The sequence below is a fragment of the Lactuca virosa genome, chromosome 1 (assembly GCF_052849685.1).
Source record: "Lactuca virosa cultivar CGN04683 chromosome 1, Lactuca_virosa_CGN04683_v6, whole genome shotgun sequence".
Classification (NCBI taxonomy): Eukaryota; Viridiplantae; Streptophyta; class Magnoliopsida; order Asterales; family Asteraceae; genus Lactuca; species Lactuca virosa.
In genome coordinates this window covers 218,759,575-218,777,418 of record NC_136426.1, presented here as the reverse complement: position 1 = coordinate 218,777,418, position 17,844 = coordinate 218,759,575, and positions in this window count along the sequence as shown.

Below are 17,844 nucleotides of genomic sequence, written 5' to 3'. Positions count from 1 at the left end.
CAAAGATATTGAGGAAGATTCGCATATGTAAGCATTGTTCGTGCTGCTTCACAGAGAGAATGATTTCGTCTCTCAACTACACCATTCTGCTGAGGTGTATATGGTGAAGAGAAATTATGCGAAATCCCTTGATCAACTAAAAACGAATCAAGAAAGTTATTGTTAAATTCAGAACCATTATCGCTTTTAATTTTTCGAACTTTCTTCTTTAAGATGATCTATATCTTCTTGATAAAGTCGATCATTACTTGAGCAACCTCAGATTTTAACCTGAGAAAATAAACCCAAGTAAACCATGAAAAATCATCAACAATAACTAACATGTACCGTTTCTTGTTGAGTGTCTCAACAATCGATGGTCCACATAAGTCAATGTGAAGTAATTCCAACGGTTCAACGATCTTTGAAGCAATAACCACAGGATGACCTTTGCGATGTTGTTTTCCTTGTTCGCAAGCTGCACATAAAGTATCATTATCAAATTTTAACACAGGCAAACCTCGGACAAGATCATCAGCTACCAATTTGTTGATATTTTGAAAACTCAAGTGAGAAAGTCGTCGATACCACAGCCAGCTAACATCAGCTGAGGCTTTCGAGAGTAAACACACTGATGGGTTTTCCGATGACTGGTTTGATATCGAGAGTAAACATGTCTCCATGTCGTTTGGATTTGAGCAAAACTTCTTTAGTTTCTACATTTGAAATGATGCTTCCTGCTTCGTTAAACACCACTTGATTGCCAGTGCCCACAACAAGTTGTGAAACACTTATCAAGTTATGTTGAAGACCTTCAACATATGCAACTCTGTTAACAGTAAATTTCCCATTCGTGACTTTGGCATATCCCTTCACCTGACATTTGTGATTGTTTCCAAATTTAACTACTCCTGCATTCTCCAAACTTCGATAATCATGCAAATTCTCCTTCTTTCCAGTCATGTGACGAGAGCAACCACTATCAATGTACCATTTATCATCATATTGCTCGTCACACAAAACCTGCAATTAATGAAAGAATTTAGGTACCCAAGGTTGTTTGGGTCCTTGGTTATTAGCTTTGAAAACCGAGTGAAATGAAGAACCTAAAACCCAATCACGAACTTTTGATTTGAAAATATCAATTAAGTCGACATCATTAGGTAAAGGAGCAGAAACATAAGTGTTCGAAGGTTTAGGATTGTCACAGACATTCGCCTTTTGGTTCGCAGTTTGTTTCTCAACATGTCTGACTTTCGAAACTGATTTTCATGTTTTTACAGAAATATTTGATTCTTTTAAAGATGAACTTCCGTTTGAAGAATCATTCACATATTTCTCATAAGCTTCTCGAATTTTTTGTTGGGAAAAATTTCGAGATTGAAACATCTTTCCTTTCCCTTCAAGCGAATGGTCGATATTCTTTACATTGGTTGAACCCTTAGTGTATGAAACTTTCGAATTTTGCTTCCGAGAAGGATTTGGAAAGTCTGGTTTTTGTGGAGTGAAATCAATATTTGATTTCGGACGAAACTCTTCAAATTGTCGATTTTTAACACTGTTTTCGACATTTGTGTTGTGAGAAAATCGATTTTGAAAATTCTTTGATTGAGTTGGTGGAGGATTGTGTTTTAAATTTTGATTTTGGGAAAATTTCTGTTGTGAATGAGGAGAAAATCGATTTGTGAAATTTTGATTCGGAAATTTCTGTGATGAATGAGTGAAATTTTTTGAAAATGATGTAGTTGCTTGAGTTTTATCTTTCGAAAATGTTGTATGCGAAATGGATTCATACAATGATTTATTATTTTGAGCGGGATTTTTTTGATTGCCTGGATGTGGCGAAGACTGAGTCTTAACAGATTTGAACTCTGTCTTTTCAGATGTTTTTTTTGTCAATCCATTTTGTTTCTTTCGAGAATCAACGGTTTGCCAGAAAATTTTCTTTTGTGCTTGTATTTTTGAAATTTCATTATCTTTCGAAAATTTGTCAATTTGATCTTTAAATTCTTTTGAATTGATTTTGACAACTTGTTTAGTTTTCTCCTCAATTTGTTTTGGATTTTTGTTTGAAACTTTTTGTTTTTCAATCCATTTTCTTTGAGGTTTTTGTCTTTGAAAAACACATGAATTCTTTGTTAGATTGTTTTCGACAGTGCTTTGGTTTGACAAGAATCCTTTGTCTGATGTGTTCTTGTTATCTTCTTTAACCATTTTGTTGAACTCCGGTTTAATGTTTTCGACATTTCCTTTTGTCACACACTTGATATGGAAAAACAACATCATCTGTGCATTTGAAGTTCGGATACACCACTTGATTAGTTTCGAGATAATGAGCACCCTTTTCAGTCATTACCTTGTCGAATTTTTCAGTGTCACCATACACCTGATCAACAACAATTCGTGGAATTGCTGTTTCTTTCGAATCTTTACTTGTTGATGGTGATTTTTTCGAAACTTCATCATCATTTTCATCATCACCGTTATCAGTTTGACTATCTCTGACACTCACATGATCAAAATCAAAAACTTTCGAAGTTGAGGGTTTGGAAGTGACAATCTTAACCAACGAATCATTACACTTTTCTTTTCCATTAGACTTAGAGGCAACATTAACGATAGACAACTGAGAACAATCAACATCCTCAAAATCACTAATTTCGCTAATATTATCAGAATTATCTTCAATATCAGCAAAATTACATTGAGAATAAGATGTCGAATTCTCAGTTCTTTTCAAAATTTTAATTTGTTCAGTTTTGGTCAAGGTACCATTTACAATATCAACTAATTCATTTGCATTAAGATATTCGTCAATTTTCACAATTCCATAAGCATATCTATCATCAGGAATTTTATCAAATTCTGCAATTGTTTTCTCACAATCATAAGAAATGTTATCAACCTTCTCTCTCTCTCGTAAGCTAAAAAAGGTAATAACTTCCTATGTTGTTCCTTGCTTATATCAGACGAATGATGCAAAGCAGTTAATTTCGCGTAAAGTCTTTTCGTAGAATTACAATATATGTTCCTTTGTGCTAACAACAATTTTACTTCACGACTCAATGAATCCCTATCACACATTATATTTGTAATCTGTAACTCTAGACTCTCTACTTTTATTTTCTTGAAATCTAACTGCTTCTGAACCTCTAGCAACTGAGAAGTTGATCTCTTAGCCTCTTTACTAGCAGAGATAACCAAAGTATCAAAATATGCAACAGTATCATCAAAAGCAATTAGTTCTGAATCATATGCACTTAAAGGAATATTAAAAGATTGAAGAATAGAACGTACTTGTGTTGTCATGGGTGTTTTATCTCCTCCTTTGGTCATAAAACTGTTGGGTTTTGAGCATTCTAACATTCCTAAGTGTACATGCAACCCTAAATACCTTGGATCTATGTTTTCTCTATTATACATGCAAATATGAACTTTCCAAGGTATTCATCCTAACTAGCATAATAACATTGACTCATATGAATATATCAAGTTAGAATTACATACCTCTTTGATGTAGAATGACTTCATGAAGCTTGAGTGCCTAGTGCCCCAAGTGTGACACCTCAAATGGTTCACACAACACCAAAATACACTTGGAATAACTTGAGAGAACATACACACTTCATGAAAATCGGCTAGCCCTTATTATCACTCTAGTGTCCGATTTTGTCAACAATAAGATGCTTATATAGTTAGTGACAATTAGGGTAAACCCTGATTGTCATGACTTTCCATTTCCTTGGATCCATGGGTTCAAATATACCATGGAGCATCTTATGGGTTTTAGCCCAACTTGACAATCCATGGAGCATTAGCCCACTATACAAGTATGGGTGATTTACACAATCAACCCATATATTTAATTAGTCTTCTTTTGATCACTTAATTAATTCTAGATTAATTCTTGATCAATACTAATTAAATAATCTTATTAATATATTATAACTTATAATATATTAACAAACCTTAAGTGTTATTTCTCTCATTATAGTCTATCCAAATGCATGATGCCATGCAACCCAAATGGACCATGCCGGGTCGGGTCAAGTCTTACCAATTATAGTTATGGACTTAGACATTAATCCAACAGTCTCCCACTTGGATAAGTCTAAAACTATTATTGCGTATGACTTCAAGAACCGACTGGCAATCGTAGCTCTCAAAAGCTTCCGTCGAACTCTGACCTTGCCGATGATCTCTGACCTTTGTCAATGACTTGTCCATTAGATAAGGGATCATATATTCCTCCATTATAGATATCATATGGACTGAGACATGGATTGTAAATCATTCTCTCTGTCCATTTGTTGTTTCCCGATTTCCGATTTATGACGAATGACTGATTGAACAAATCAAATCAGTCCTGGCTTAGCCAAGCACTCACATGTGTCATCGCTAAATCATTGAGGGGCCCACAGATATCGCTTTTATCCCAAAGGTAAAAGGAATGGATAAACTTCGACTCATATGGCTTGTTCTACTACTTGTTGAATCACACACAAATGCATATTTTATAACATCGAGTTACCAATGCGGTTTCGTGCAATCAATGTATAACCAACTCATAGTAACAACTCATATCTCTAGGTTTTAAGAATATAAGATATTATCGTCTCATGATCACTCGTGATATAATCCATGAAGTGATTCAAATGAGCGTGGGTTGAATCCAATACCCAGAACTTATGAGCACTCATGAGTGTTGTAGCACCGCTTTGTCCAACATCTTAGACCTATACAAGCCAACCCATGACAGTCTTGATTCATATCTACTTCCAACATATGACCGACTGTGGATAGTTTGAATAACTTAGTCATTCGGGAAAAATGACCTATTTTATTCTGGAAGTCAAAACATGAAAAATGAAACACAAGAATAATTGAATCCAATATGGTCTCAAAACTTATGAATATAAATAAAACACCTTTTATTTATCACCATATTGATTACACATTATTCATTGCATACTGTTTCAAACTATCAACTTTATACTTGAATTAAAACAATAGTTGTCCCATGCTCCAAGCATGTACACTATGTTTTCTAAACACTAGTCATGCCATACACCAAGTATGCATACTAAGTTTGTCTATGATCTTTACTTTGTGAAATAGATCGATTGAACATGATTCCAATGATTCTCCTTTCACAGTCCCAAATCCTTACTGCAAATGCAAGAATTCCAACTTTCTGCCATTTACCGAAATCTTGTTAGATATTAAACTTATATGCATTGATGCTCTTATAATGATTATGCACAAAGTCACAAAGACTTGTCAACAGACATTACAGAGTATTCCAATGGAGACCAACTCCATGGAAACATCCTTCTTGCATTAAGTTTTCCTAATCTTACACAAATTGAATAACTTCCTCCTATGAAACATTTCCATAGGACCATTTTAACTATCACTTCCGAACAAGAGTTGCCTCTTTTCAGAATATGTCAATATGGTCCTTCCAAAATTAACACTATACTTCCAACTGTCCCTGAGCAACCAATCTTTGGTAAACCTTAGATTGTCCTCGACAATTGCTTAATCATTTTAGTCATATTCAATTCTAGACCTTTTCCCTTCTTAATGCTCTAAGCGTTTGGAAAATTTAGAAAGGATGAATATTATAGCACATGCAATCGATCCTATATCCGAAGCATATGGGACACGATTCATGATGTCTCACATAAAGACATGATGCTAGACCAGTCTTTTGCTACAATATTTCTATTTCTATTTGCCAACTTCTCATAATTCAGATTATGAAAAGGGATGCCGTAATCATAATCGAATTTTAGAACGCAAATAATGGACCCATATATAGAATTACCTTATGTTGAGCCATTCCAACATGAAATTCATATATATATCCTTGACCAAAGATGATTAAAACCTCAATCTAAGCTTTTAGAATTGAAATGAAGTATATCCTCTCCCTTAATTATAGCAAAACATCTTTTTCAAACCCTGCAACTTCACGAATTGAAACTTTTGTTTTCTATAATTAACATTGCTAACTTGCAATACTTATCATAATTATCATGCTCCCACTAACATGATGATTATTAGCATAACACTTATGCTCCCACTAGCTTTGACATGTACTCTGAAATCAGTTGGACTTCTAGAAATCAATACTTTATTGACTTTCTTACCAAAGTTCAAATTTCTGATACGAGATTGCTTTTATAAGACATTATTAAACTCATACACTTTATCTTAGATAGCTTACAGGTGTGTCTAAACAATTTCAGAACTATGAAAAGGGATGTCGTAATCATAGTCTCAATTGTTTAGACCTTTGCCATCTGCTTCAAATCTACTTGGTGGAAGTGTTTCCTCACCATCATTTTCATGAATTGAAAAAGAAACCTTATGACCCTTAGATTTATGGTGTATGTGTTCTTATCCATGTGAATTTGTCAAAACCATAATCACAAGACAAGGTTAGTGACAAATCCAAACTCATATGGACTGAACTAAATCTTAATTTCTTGCCACCTGGCAGCACAAGGGCCTGCCATTGCTTCCAAGTTGTTATGCAACCAATTGAGAACCTTCAGAATTCATATGCAAAGCCAACTTTAACTGGATTGGGCATAGAAATATGTCAACACGATAGGTTATAAACCTCACGTCGTGTGCTAGTGTCAAACTTACAGGTTTTTATTCTTGATTAGATCTTTGAAAACCTTTCAGGATCTTTAAGACTCCCACTGTCCTCTTGACATATAAGACTCACTTGTCAAATATTCAAGAGATAGTGCGGATTCTTTATCAAGACAAACACTTCACACAATTGGCCTAAGTTGGTCTTTGTTTTATCCAAAACATCACAACTTACGAATTTCAAATGTACAAGAGTAGGACACTTTTACTCTTACATTTGACAAGTGTTAATAATCCTTCTTTAAGATGTGTCACTCAAATTACAATCTTGGAGTATGACTCTAAGAGTTGTTTTGGAACGAGGTATGACTCATCTTCTTGATTTAACCATTTCAACAATTCATGACTCCTCTTCTTAGCCATAAAAAATGCACTAAGATGTCCTTAGAAGACCAATTGTGATATGGTTCTTTAATCATTAAGATGATCACAAAACATGATACTAAAGTACTCTCCCATCTTATAGATTTGAGAAACTTTTATCTTTCTTCCTAATTTGATTATTCTCATTCGTTCTGCCATACATCGAGACTTTTCCAATGCTTCAGAATTATACTTAAACTTATAAGTATAACCATATTTACTAAACTTTAGTAAATCATGACGAATAGTCTTATCGATCTTTGTAGTGGACTTGACCAGTGCACAAGAATGTGTACTCGATCCCTTTAGTCCTTTAATTGACTCCCATATACATGTGAACAAGGAATTAGTCTTAATTTTCCAAAGCTGAAAGTTCTCATTCATCATACTATACAACTTACATGATTCCAAGTTTCGGTCAAATTGAGATCTTGGGTGATGAGAATCTTTCCTTATTTGGTAAATTTAGACACTACCACAAATGAAAGAATCAAATTCATATTCCGATGTTGCTATCAATGGAATCATATAAACAACAATTTTCCACAAATGCCACTGTAAGGATATATATAAAAATAAATAAAAACAAAATTTTCTTTTATTTAAAACTTGCGGAAAAACTTATCCTTACAATGCAAATGCATATCAAAACTATGTTGTTATCTATTCTTAAGCAATCTATCATAACTCTTAAGCAGTAGCTCAAAAAAAATTCTGATCACCGAACCATGCGATCGAAATCTATCTTCGCGATCAGAAGCAGCATATACTTCCTTTAAGTTTCTTCACATTTATTTGATTCTTAAGACATCAACATGTGACCCAGTCACATCATGTAACACGAATCTCAGAATAGAAACTTAACAGAGTTAGATAGTGGACTTTACTTGAAGTAGAGTCAAACTTCTTGACTTGATCAACCTTATGATCTTTCAGGTAAATAGGCAGCTTCGCAATCAATGCCCCTTCCTTTGGCAAGAGAAACATATGGACTCTTTGGGAATGGTGTACTGGACTATCACAGACTTGCCTTTCTCTTTCCCACTTGGTCAACCGAGTTGACTGTGGCCAATCCCTTTCCATTGGGAAGCGAAAGCTTTTCTGGATATCCAATGTTACCATTTTCAAAGTCCATGGAAGTTTGGGAAGTTGATCTTCTAATCAAATTTGCTTTACTAGTCCTCCAAATCATTGCTGATTCAGTAGCACCAAGCAAATAGATATGATCATTAAGGTTCATGTCATAGTCTGTTTCATAGTAGTCCCAAAGGAACTCACTATGTGACTTAGAAAGTGATTGAACATCCAACTTTCTCAAGACTTTGACACCCAACTCTCCCGGCTTGTCAATATGTGACTTCATCTCCAAGATGTGATCACACATAGACCTTGCTTGCCATTAGGGCTTGAGTGACCTTGAACTTGTGGGTTAGGGAGAATAATTGGAGGAGGTGGAGGAAGTAAAGTTCCAAGAGATTTGGGAAGATCACAGATGTCTGAGCTAGACATCTTTTGGGAGATATTCAAGATAGTTGATTTAAAGTCCTTAATATAACACCCAATATGAAATATTAAGGCTAGGACCCAACACAATATTTTATAACTTGGAAGAGGGATTGTAGCACCCGATGCCTGGTATGTATTTTTATCTAAGTAATCTTTCATTTTGGTCTGGGACTCGGCGAGTTGAGGTCCAACTCGCCGAGTAGGAGCATCTTGGACGCGAGAGTTTAATGAGCTACTCGTCGAGTTGGCGACCGGACTCGGCGAGTAGGTACTGTCTGGACAAAAACCCTAATCTGAGGGTTTGCACCCTATTTAAACAACTTTATTGCGGCCACAACGTCCCCTATGCTCCCAGAAAAGCTCCCTTTGAAACCCTAGCTGTTGTTGAAGCAATCTAAGTCATTTTGGTGGATTTTGGTGTTGGTAGTCTTAAGAAGGAAGGAGAAGAGCTTGAGGAAACAAGAGGAGACAAGAGGGGTTCGAGTTTGTGCTTCATTTTCAGCCCTCAGAAGGTATAAGGTTGCTAACTTGCTTGTTCATTTGCTAGATTCCATTTTGTGGAGATTTAGGGCTTTTATAAGCCATTTTAGGTAGCCAACCATGAATGCAAGCATGGTTGGGGACAAGGCTTCGGATCTAGGTCCTTAGAGGGGTCACAAGGCAGAAAGTGGGTGCTTTTACACCCAAGAAAGACTCCATGCAACCCAAGAGCTTGTTTTAGGACCTTTTGGGCTCAAAGTCCCATGCATGCACGTAAAGTTTGTAACTTACGTGCTAGAACGATTGTAGGAGCCTAGATCTATCTTTTGGTCATGAGTTGTACGCTGGAAATTAGGAAATAAGACTTGGAAAAACTCGACTCGGCGAGTCGTTCTTAGGACTCGACGAGTCCGAGGCGTGACTGCCCTTTTCTGTTAGGGTTCGAAGGAACCCAACTGAGTGTTAGAAGCGTTTTAGAGGGTCCTAGGGAAGTGACCCAACGTATGGGACTTAGCGGTGAACCTGGAGTTCATAGGACTCGACGAGCTGTTCTTGAGACTCGGCGAGTCCAAGGCAATCTTCAAAGAACTCGACGAGTTGTTCATACAACTCGGCGAGTCGGGACTGGACCTTCTTAGGATGACGGCGAGCTCGACGAGTTGTTCAACAACCCGGCGAGTCGCTGCCTAGCAGTTCATTTGATGAAGGCGAACTCGACGAGTCGTTCATACGGCTCGGCGAGCCGTTTGAAGGACCATTTAGTGTTCATGTAAAGGAGAAGTCGTCGAGTCATTGCTAAACTCGACGAGTAGTGACGCGGATCACGATAAAGGAAAGGACAGGGACTCGACGAGTTGGCGGCCCAACTCGGCGAGTCAGGACAGCTGGAAAAGGACTTTGACCTTGACTTTGACCAGCGGTAAAATAGTCATTTTGCCCAAAGATTAGTTAGTGGTGTCTGATTGAGTGTTTTATGGAAATGTAGCCGGGGAGTTACCGGAATAGCCAGACAGTTGCCGAGCAGCTTTCCAGCAGTCAGTCTTACGAGGTGAGTTTCCTTCCAGTAGGAACGGGTCTAAGGCACCAAGGCCTGCCCGTATAGATGATACGTTAGTATTGGAGTGTGGGCAGAGCCCGTATCTCATAGTTGAGTTTGATTATGATATATGCTTGTATGATAGAATTGTTTATAGTCGTTGTCTGTGTGATACTTGTATGTTATGGTTTAGTAGCTGAGTGTGGGCGAGGCCCGTATCTCAGAGATAGTGGAGTATGGGCGAGGCCCGTATCTCCCAGCTAGCGGAGTGTGGGCGAGGCCCGTATCTCCATGAGTGTGGGCGAGGCCCGTATCTCCTAGCTGTTCATTATATGTGTATGGTATGTGGTATTATGGGGGAACTCACTAAGCTTCGTGCTTACAGTTTTCAGTGTTGTTTCAGGTACCTCTTTAGCGAAGGGGAAGGAGCCGGCATGGTAGCTGCACATCATACACACGCCTCAGTTCCGCATTAGGAGATTTTCCTTGGGATTGTACTCTGACATTATCACGATTTTATGAGTTTGGTTTTCACCATAATGTTTTATGAGATGTTATGAATTAACAATATTTTCTTACAAAGGTTTCTGTTAAAACTATTATCTAAAAGAAATTTTTAGACGTGAAATTTGGGACGTTAGAAGTTGGTATCAGAGCCCTGGTTTAAGGGATTCGGACGCACCTTCGGGAGTGTCTGGACTCAAATCGAGGGACTAAAAGATTTTTACAAAAGAAAATGATTTTTCTAAAAGTTAAGATAAAGAGTTTTGAAAAAGAACAAAGTGTGTGATGTGCGCGACCGGCCGAGCTCAAGTAAGTATTTCCCAAAGTACCCATACAAGTTTATGTTATGTTAGCATTTTCAGTAGAACAGCATGATAGAATAGGACCAAGGATCTAGGAATGATGCCTTATGTGCCTGCTTTATGTGTTTAGCTTATGAGAATTGCATGCTAGTATTGAGTAGACAGTAGTAGGATAGCCTCTTTAGGTTATGCCTGACAATATGAGTTAGCACTGCATGATAGTACAGTTCCTGTTATAAGGATGGGATTGATTGGGTTTGTTTCCTTACGTCTAAATGTTGTTTACTTTGTGCTTTGCGGGACCTTGAGTAATGGGAGTTAGCTATTAGGTGGATGCATTAAAGCCACATGTGAGCGGAGTTGGATAATCTCAGAGTACCGAGTCCGACCCTATTGCATAGCTCTTGTTTGAGTCCTAACCGTTGTAGGGATGGTTCCCTTACTCGAAGGATTATCCAAGTCTCATTGCATGTGACAGCACTTAGGTAACGGCTAACTGGCATTACGAGGGGACCTTCAGCAGCTGAGGACCAGGTTGGGTCAGGGATTTCCTAGGGTAAGCCTAGGATGAGAGTAGCAGAAACAGTAGTAGTAGCAGGAACTTGGTGGAGTCGAGGCAGTCCTTGAGGAAAGTACGGACAGATGTGGAAGGTAGTATGGGCCCGTACTACTGAAAGCAGAGGATCCATACTCGAATCAAGGAAGGCCGAGACGAGACTAGGGAGCTTGTGGTAGAAATGATCCCTCTAGAGGTATCAGTATCACTGACAATTGTCATTATGTATTGCAGAATGGTGGTACTACGTTCGAGGCCAGCGGTGGGTAGTTCAGTAGAGGGGTCGGGTTCGGGATCAGGTACCGAGCCAGTAGACGAGAGACTACGCGAGTTCATCGCGTCAGAGATCACCAGAGGCATCCTTGATGCGACCCCGATTATCTTTGGGTCGGTCAAGGAGGGGATCGTGGCATTGATGGAGGAATGCCTCCGGGCGTTCAGCAGTGATATGGCCACTACCCCGTCAGGATAACGCACACTGTCCTTTAAGGACTTCAGGGGTAGTGGTGCGCCGGATTTTCATGGGGCAAAGGACCCCATTGCTGCTAGACGATGGATCGCATACATTGAGTCTGCGCAGTTGACCAGCTTCTGCCCCGAGGGGTCGAAGGTACGATTCGCGGCGGGATGTTTGATAGATAGAGCCAGAGATTGGTGGGAGTCGGTCGGTGACTCCCTGGTAGCCTCAGCTATTGAGGCTATGACATGGCCGGACTTCGTGACTAGATTCCGGGCTGAGTTCGCACCCGCTGTGGAGCTCCAACGACTAGCCCGAGAGTTTATCCATATGAGGCAGACGACTGAGTCCGTGGCGGAGATCACCGCCAAGTTTCGAGAGAGGGATTTATTGGTGACTCAGTATGCGGGAGATGAGGATATGAGGAGGACCCGCTACCACGACATGCTGCGGGCCGACATTCGTGAGCATGTCAGCTTCTCCGCTTGTCCCACCCTGGATTCTATGATTGCCAGGGCGAGGGAGAGAGAGATTGATCTAGAGCACATTGGTAAGAGGAAAGCTGAGGAGGGATTGGTGACTGGGGCTTCGGGGAAGAAGCCCAAGGGGCTAGATGGGAGGCCGAAAGGCCAGCCGGGACAGGGCCGCTGCAAGAAATGCGGGAGGTCTCATGAGGGAGCGTGCAGGATGGGATCGTCTGGCTGCTACAAGTGCGGCAAGACGGGACATTTCAGCAGGGATTGTACTGTCCCTGCACCCACCTATCAGACATTGGAGTTGTTGTGTTTCCACTGCAACCAGAGGGGCCATAAGAGGGCCAATTGTCCCCACCTGACAGCAGCAGCAGCGCCAGTGAAGGCGCCAGCCCCAGCGACCCTGCGAATCACGGATGGCCGGCACGGCAAGGCAGAGGCTCCAGTGGTGAGGAGCCGGGCTTTCCAGTTGACGATAGAGGAGGCACGCGCTGCACCCGATGTGGTGACGGGTATGGTTCTTTTCCCCCTGATTTGTTTATTTACTGCATATGATGTTGATGTATGTTTTGCATATGTATGTTAGGATCGTTCCATGTGAACGGTATCCCAGTGCAGGTGTTGTTTGATTCAGGTGCCACTCGATCTTTTGTTTCTCTTTCCCTTAGTAAGAGGTTTTCTAAGTCTTCGGGCATGCTCGATTGTCCTTTGGAGGTAGAGATCGCCGATGATCGATCGGTGCGAGCATCAGCAGTTTTCAGAGACTGTGTGTTGAGATTGTTCGAGGAACGCTACCTGGTGGATCTGGTTCCCATTCCTTTGCGTGGGAACAAGGTGATCATAGGTATGGATTGGTTGAGCCCTAATGGAGCGGTGATAGACTGCGCACAACAGTTGGTGCGAGTCAGGACTCCAAGTGGGGGAGAGTTGGTGATCCACGGCGAGAGGCCACAGCATGGACCCACATTGTGTTCAGCAGCGAGTGTGAGGCGCTACCTTCAGCAGGGTTGCGCCGCGTATGTCGCCTATGTTATGGACACCCGAGAGGCGGGTAAGACGTCAGTGAGCGATGTTCCGGTGGTGCGAGACTACGCAGATGTGTTCCCGGAGGAGCTTCCTGGGATTCCCCCGGAGCGTCAGGTGGAGTTCAGGATCGATTTGGTTCCTGGTGCGGCCCCGATTGCCAAGGCACCGTACCGGTTGGCTCCTCCCGAGATGCAGGAGTTGTCTACGCAGCTGCAGGAGCTGCTAGACAAGGGATTTATCAGGCCGAGTAGTTCGCCTTGGGGAGCCCCGATCCTGTTTGTCAAGAAGAAGGATGGGTCGCACCGTATGTGTATAGACTACCGGGAGATGAATAAGGTAATGGTGAAGAACCATTACCCACTCCCGAGGATTGACGACCTCTTTGACCAGCTGCAGGGAGCATCTTGGTTTTCCAAGATTGATTTGCGCTCAGGTTACCTTCAGATGAGGGTCAGAGAGGAGGATGTGCAGAAGACGATGTTTCAGACTCGCTATGGTCATTACGAGTTCGTGGTGATGCCCTTCGGGCTCACCAATGCTCCTGCCGCGTTCATGGATATCATGAACCGCGTATGTAGACCGATGCTGGATCGGTCCGTGATAGTATTTATCGACGACATCTTGGTCTATTCGAAGACGCAGGAGCAGCATGAGGAGCATCTGCGAGAGGTTTTGGATACTATGAGGAGGGAGAGCTTGTACGCCAAGTTCTCCAAGTGTGAGTTCTGGTTGCGCGAGGTGCAGCTTCTTGGGCACCTTGTCAATCAGAACGGGATTCTGGTCGACCCGGCCAAGGTGGAGGGCGTAACGAGATGGGAGGTTCCGAAATATCCATCTGAGATTCGGAGTTTCCTGGGATTGGCCGGCTACTATCGGAGATTCATCCAGGATTTCTCCAAGATAGTCGTGCCATTGACTCGGCTAACGAAGAAGGCCGTAGTCTTCCGTTGGGGACCTGAGTAGCAGGCTGCATTCGAGACCCTGAGGCAGAGATTGTGTGAGGCGCCGATCTTGGCCCTGCTAGAGGGCGTAGAGGATTTTGTGGTATACTGCGACGCGTCTATTTCGGGTTTAGGCTCGGTTTTGATGCAGAGAAGGCACGTTATTGCCTACGCTTCGAGGCAACTAAAGCCTCACGAGGCGAATTACCCGACGCATGATTTGGAGCTAGGGGCTGTTGTATTCGCCCTCAAGATTTGGCGTCATTACCTATATGGGGTCCGTTGTACCATTTACACGGACCATAAGAGCCTGAGGTATCTCATGGACCAGCCAAATCTAAATATGAGGCGGCGTCGGTGGCTTGACGTGGTAAAGGATTATGATTGTGAGATACTCTACCACCCGGGAAAGGCCAACAATGTGGCCAACGCGCTTAGCCGCAAGGCAGCGCCGATCAGGGATACCTGCATGAGGATGACCGTAGTGACCCCATTATTGGAGCAGATTCGAGAGGCCCAGCAGGAGGCTATGAAGGAGGAACATCGGAAGAGCGAGCGTATAGTGGGTCAGGTTTCCTCCTTCGACTATGACAGCAGGGGATTATTGACATTACACCGCAGGGTGTGGGTTCCATACCTCGGAGGCGTGCACCAGGTTCTGATGGAGGAGGCGCACAAATCCCGATTCTCCATTCATCCCGGGGCGACGAAGATGTATAGGGATCTTCGTCTTGATTATTGGTGGCCCTGCATGAAGCGGGATGTAGCATGGTATGTGGAGCGGTGCTTGACCTGCAGGAAGGTCAAGGCCGAGCACCAGAGGCCACACGGCAAGATGCAGTCGTTGGATATCCCGCTGTGGAAATGGGAATACATCACTATGGATTTCATCACCAAGCTTCCCAGGACCGCGCGGGGAGTGGATTCCATATGGGTCATCGTGGATCGGTTGACCAAGGGTGCCCATTTTATACCGATCCAGGTGAGCATATCAGCCGAGAAGCTGGCCGATATTTATATTCGAGAGGTGGTGGCTCGTCACGAGGTGCCGGTCTCCGTGATTTCTGACAGGGATGTTCGGTTCACTTCCAGGTTTTGGAAGAAATTCCACGATGAGTTGGGTACTCGTCTGCATTTCAGCACCGCCTTTCACCTGCAGACGGATGGCCAGAGCGAGCGGACCATCCAGACTCTGGAAGATATGCTGCGGGCGTGTGTGTTAGATTTTGGTGGTAGCTGGGATACTTACCTTCCATTGGCTGAGTTCTCCTACAACAACAGCTACCACGCGAGTATTGATCGTCCTCCCTTTGAGATGTTATACGAGAGGAAGTGCAGGACCCCGATATGCTGGGGCGAGGTTGGCCAGAGGGTCATGGAGCACCGAAGTGGTGCTCAAGATGACGGAGAGGATTCAGCAGGTCCGGAGCAGGCTTCAGACTGCTCAGAGTCGGCAGAAAAGTTATGCCGACAAGCGCCGATCGGACCTGGAGTTTCAGGTCGGGGATATGGTTCTCCTGAAGGTGTCGCCATGGAAGGGCATCATCCGATTCAGGAAACGGGGCAAGTTGGGTCCCAGGTATATTAGACCCTTCAGGGTTATAGCCCGGGTGGTCAAGGTGGCATATAGGTTGGATCTGCCAGCCGAACTCAGTCAGATTCATAGCACTTTTCACGTCTCCCAGTTACGGAAATGTTTGGTGGACGACTCGGCAGTGGTACCATTAGAGGATATTCAGGTCGATGATAGCCTGAACTACATTAAGCGGCCTGTGGCGATCCTGGACCGGAAGTCAAAGGATCTGAGAAACAAGAAGGTCGAGTTGGTAAAGGTGCAATGGCAGCACCGGAAGGTCTCAGAATGGACTTGGGAGCCGGTGGAAGAGATGATGGAGCATTACCCAGAACTTTTCCAGGATCGAGCAGCAGACTTCGAGGACGAAGTCTAAAATAAGTGGGGGAGATTTGTAGCACCCGAGTCCTGCTATGTATTTTTATCTAAGTAATCTTGCATTTTGGTCTGGGACTCGGTGAGTTGAGGTCCAACTCGCCGAGTAGGAGCATCTTGGACGCGGGAGTTTAATGAGCTACTCGGCGAGTCGGCGACCGGACTCGGCGAGTAGGTACTGTCCGGACAAAAACCCTAATCTGAGGGTTTGCACCCTATTTAAACGACTTTATTGCGGCCACAATGTCCCCTATGCTCCCAGAAAAGCTCCCTTTGAAACCGTAGCCGTTGTTGAAGCAATCTAAGTCCTTTTGGTGGATTTTGGTGTTGGTAGTCTTAAGAAGGAAGGAGAAGAGCTTGAGGAAACAAGAGGAGACCAGAGGGGTTCGAGTTTGTGCTTCATTTTCAGTCCTCAGAAGGAATAAAGTTGCTAACTTGCTTGTTCATTTTCTAGATCCCATTTTTTGGAGATTTAGGGCTTTTATAAGCCATTTTAGGTAGCCAACCATGAATGCAAGCATGGTTGGGGACAAGGCTCCAGATCTAGGTCCTTAGAGGAGTCACAAGGCAGAAAGTGGGTGCTTTTACACCCAAGAAAGACTCCATGCAACCCAAGAGCTTGTTTTAGGACTTTTTGGGCTCAAAGTCCCATGCATGAATGTAAAGTTTGTAACTTTACGTGCTAGAACGATTGTAGGAGCCTAGATCTATCTTTTGGTCATGAGTTGTACGCTGGAAATCAGGAAATAAGACTTGGACAAACTCGACTCGGCGAGTCGCTCTTAGGACTCGGCTAGTCCGAGGTGTGACTGCCCTTTTCTGTTAGGGTTCGAAGGAACCCAACTGAGTGTTAGAAGGGTTTTAGAGGGTCCTAGGTAAGTGGCCCAACGTATGGGACTTAGCGGTGAACCTGGAGTTCATAGGACTCGACGAGCTGTTCTTGAGACTCGGCGAGTCCAAGGCAATCTTCAAAGAACTCGACGAGTTGTTCATACAACTCGGCGAGTCGGGACTGGACCTTCTTAGGATGACGGCGAGCTCGACGAGTTGTTCAACAACCCGGCGAGTCGCTGCCTAGCAGTTCATTTGATGAAGGCGAACTCGACGAGTCGTTCATACGGCTCGGCGAGCCGTTTGAAGGACCATTTAGTGTTCATGTAGAAGGAGAACTCGTCGAGTCATTGCTAAACTCGACGAGTAGTGACGCAGATCACGATAAAGGAAAGGATAGGGACTCGATGAGTTGGCGACCCAACTCGGCGAGTCAAGACAGCTGGAAAAGGACTTTGACCTTGACTTTGACCAGCGGTAAAATAGTCATTTTGCCCAAAGATTAGTTAGTGGTGTCTGATTGAGTGTTTTATGGAAATGTAGCCGGGGAGTTACCGGAATAGCCAGACAGTTGCCGAGCAGCTTTCCAGCAGTCAGTCTTACGAGGTGAGTTTCCTTCCAGTAGGAACGGGTCTAAGGCACCAAGGCCTGCCCGTATAGATGATACGTTAGTATTGGAGTGTGGGCAGAGCCTGTATCTCATAGTTGAGTTTGATTATGATATATGCTTGTATGATAGAATTGTTTATACTCGTTGTCTGTGTGATACTTGT